At 34.7% G+C, this 4,020-nt stretch overlaps 1 long non-coding RNA gene across 1 annotated transcript; it reads right to left on the bottom strand.

The window, feature by feature from the left end:
* Positions 1 to 405: 405 nt before the first annotated feature.
* LOC141516140 (uncharacterized) lies at positions 406 to 3,230 on the bottom strand. Its single transcript, XR_012476617.1, has 3 exons — positions 3,095 to 3,230; positions 1,328 to 1,484; positions 406 to 526 (listed from the first exon to the last, which is right to left on the bottom strand). It is a non-coding gene; the product is annotated as an uncharacterized LOC141516140 (long non-coding RNA).
* Positions 3,231 to 4,020: the final 790 nt, after the last annotated feature.

Raw genomic sequence — 4,020 nt, 5'->3', positions numbered from 1 at the left:
TATTTTTATTTTTAAAGCACTTTTCCCATTATGTTTTAATTGGTTTGGGCACTATTTGGGAATAAGCTCAGAGGCCTGTTGTCCTAGAATTTGTCTTGTACTGTCACTTCCGCATTTCTTGTGAAAGACAGTCAGCAGTTGTTGCTGGTAGTGATGAGGAAAGGTAGTGGACCCTTTCTTTACAATTTCTCCCCTCAGCAATGACTGCAGGGGCTGGGCTAGGGGACACTGCTATTCCTAAGACTCTTGGGTTTATGTGATGATTTGACTTGCCAGGCACACGTACATCCCCCAGGCTGACTTGCTGCTTCATTTAATTTGTACTTAATTGATTGATAAAGATAAAAATTTTTTCTTTCAAAAACAATTCTTTAGTACTTATAGATATTTGTTTTATTTGACTTTATTTCTTTTAGGCTGAATAAAAATACAAAATTTTAATCTTGAGTTTTAGCTTTTTAACATTTCATTTTGTATTTTAGATGAATCTTCAGCAAAGCTAGATGTTTTTCCTGTTATGATTAAACTGTAAAAGTATAAAAAAATGAAAGAATATGAATTTTAAGGGAGTTTCAAGATAGTGTTTCTTAGTAAACATGAATATTTAAGCAAAAAAAGGCAAAAGAAGGATTTGTGTGATTTTCTTCATAAGATTATGTGTCATAAATATTTTCCATTCATCCTTGTCAATACTTGATTTAAATAAGCTAAGGAAATAACTTATTTTATTTGTATTAATCTGAAACTACATGAAAAAACAATTTTATTTGTTATTATTTGTGTTGTTTTTAGGCATAAAAATAAATGCTCCTAAATCATGTTGAATTACCTTTCTCAAGAAGAATATGGAGATAGTATTTTGGATTTATATACATATATGTATATATATATATATATGTATATGTATAAAGTGAAAGTTTTTCCAAATATGATATAATTTTAAATGTATTGATTTTAACTATTTCTGAAATTGTTCTTTTTCAAGAAAAATTATTTTGCTTCATTTTGCAATCTCTGAAAATACGAAATTTAGTGGTAATTTGGAGGTTTGTGAAGATTATTTGAATGCTCCCCCAGTGATCAATAAAGAAGAGTACATGCAGGCATCTCTTTGTCTTAATGAATATTGATATAGGCCACTAATTTGTAGGTTTTTCATCTTAAAAATTATTGTATTTAAAGCAGTTCTGAAAAGTCCAATTTTTAAGACTGGATTTTATGCTTTTTCTATGGTTTTATTAGAGTGATAATTTAAGGTTCTAAAAATTAGTCTCATGAGAGCTTTAGTTTCAATGGTAGAGAAAATAAGAGTTGCATTTGCACCTACCTGACTATCCCATAACTGCTTGTTCACTGGTGGAACGGAGGCCAGGGTACAGATTCATTGAACAATTAGCAACTATCCTAGGTAGGTTGTAGCAGAGTCACTAGGCTTACCCCAGATATGGAAGTAGAGATGGAAGCACCACTTGAAAATTTTCTCACTGTTATTTAAATAATACACAACATTTGTTAAAGACTTAAAATTTGGCAAACATTGTGCTAAATTCTGGGTAATCAGGAAAGAGGGTTCCTGCTCTTGAGTAACTTCTACATAAGCATATAAGAGGGAGCTGGAAAGGGGAGGGAAGAGGTGCCTGGAAAGATAGGGCTTGAAATTCCATTACCATAATCCAGTGTCTGGTGTACCAGGGACAAAGTCCAAGGTGGGGGGGGGGGGGGGGGAGAAAGGGAATGATGATGGAAATAGAGACAGCATATTGTGGAGACAACCAGGAAGTCCATCCTTTCAATGTACAACCACTGGAGTGGTTTGGGTTGCCTGAGATTGTGCCTCAAACTACAAGATGCCCATTTCAAGGACCTGTAACTTCAGATATATTGATACTCTATCAAGCTGATCTCAATACTTTCCTACCTTAGTAGGCATCTCTCCAGAATGGTAACAAACATCATTGTGACTAATGTATACTGTGTATTAGACAAGAGAGATCAAGGATTGTACTTAAATCTTTCTCATTTTGGATGGTGGGCATAAGGATCAGGAACCTGAGGCATCAGAGTAGGACTTTAGGAGTGAGTTTATAAATGCAACTACCTAAATTAACTTATACTATCATGCTTCATTGAACTTGTGATTACCCTCTTTCCTATACCCCCATGTTGGTACTTCAACAGTAGCTATGTTATATGGAGGTCTATTCATATCTTCCCATCCTGTATGATTATTTCTATGCTCATAAATTCTCCAAGATAAGTTCAACTATTTAAAAATTACTTTTAAAATGAGTAGTTCAAGTATGGTACCATTACCTACTCAAATTTTTTTTTTATGTTTGCTCAATCATCCATTGTAGTATTATGCAGTCCTATGTACCCAGAGGTAATACTATGATACAAGTTTCTGTCTCTGTCTCTCCTCTTTTTCTTTCCTCCCATCACCCCTTTTCCCTTTACTTTTAGCCTCTTTTGTCTCCTATTTACACAAAATTGCCATGACTCCATTAACTCATAAACATAAAACATTTTTAATAAGGCAAATTTTTTTCTCATTAATATTCAGAAGTTGAAGTAATCATTAAAACTACCCAATAGGAGGCAAAATCAGTAATGATCTGAGAGTAACTCAATAGAAGGCAAAAGAAAAAAATTACCCATAAACCTGATTTATACTCAACTACCACTATACATAGTATCTGTACACACTTATGAAAAACCTAGTAAGGAGGACTATGAGTGGACAAATTGATGGGCTGGGGTATCTTCCAACTCTGGTCTGCACGTGTCGATGCCCTTTGTCTCTTCAGAAATGATCTGTATCTCAGAAAGCTGCTTCTCTGCTACCTGTTCTATTTCTGGTTTTTACCACTTTCCTATTGAACAAAGCCCTCTTTATTCTTGAGCCAGTGAAAGTGACAGCTCTTTTAGCTCATAGGGATCTGTTGTAATGACAAGTAGTTCTCTTAAACCAAAGAACTGTCAAGTTCCTCTTATCTGTAAATAGAAGAGGATTTGTCTTTGTCTAATCAGTTCTCTGCATCTTCTCTCAGCAAAGGACCAATCTCAGTAAAATAGATGCAAAATCTCTATATACCATAGTTTCTCCTTCTCAACCAGACAGAAGCAGAGGGTAATACAGGCATTCTCAAAAGGGTTCCCATCTCAACCTGACTCAACAATAGACTCAAAGAGTTCTGTGCACAGCAGTAGGATTCTACTCTCAATGTACTTTCAGCCACTGCTTCACCGATTGTACAAATGCTTCTCTTTTTATCAAGTTCCCAGCAAAGTGCCTGAAGAATCCTCTCTTATGTCCATGAAAAGCCACCTGTGCTTCCTGTCCTTGACTTCTTGGGATTCCTGTTCTGCTCAACTTACCTCTTGCTTCTCCTATAGTGTCTTCTCCTGTTGACTTTGCAACTGCCTATAATGTCTTAAAGTCTCCTATTGAACAGGGACTCATCTATACCTTATGATGTAAAACTCTAAGTCATCTTTCTATAAGGCAAAACCAGCAGTACCTATATTTTTCCATACTCCCTATATACTTATTTGATTTACATTTTTGTCAATTATAACCTTTAAAACTAAAAAATATTCACATGTCAATATAGTAATAGACCATAATGCCCTGTAGCCACCATCATCACCATCATCATCAGTACTTATATAGTATTTAACATTTACAAAATATTTTACAAATATCTCATTTTATCCTCACAGCAATACTGAGAGGTAGGAACATTACTCATTCACTGATCTGACTTCAAATAAATCCTCAGTTCATCTGAAGAACTGTTCTCTAAGTAGTCCTCTGAACAGTCTCTGTCTCCTTAAAATTCTATCTGAGACACCATTCTTTATAAATTCCTTTTTATCAGTTTTTCTGGTTTGCTGGAAAGCTGTTGATTGGAAGAGAGGCATTACTTTACAAATTGGAAACAAAATTATACAAATTATTTTTCTGTCCCTTTAGGTCTTCAAACAGTCCACCAATAAAAGGGTCAGCACCTTACAAAT

Source organism: Macrotis lagotis, chromosome 3, assembly GCF_037893015.1.
Source record: "Macrotis lagotis isolate mMagLag1 chromosome 3, bilby.v1.9.chrom.fasta, whole genome shotgun sequence".
NCBI classification, from domain to species: Eukaryota; Metazoa; Chordata; class Mammalia; order Peramelemorphia; family Peramelidae; genus Macrotis; species Macrotis lagotis.
The sequence above is the reverse complement of the archived record's forward strand: the minus strand, read 5'-3'. Positions and strand labels throughout refer to the sequence as shown.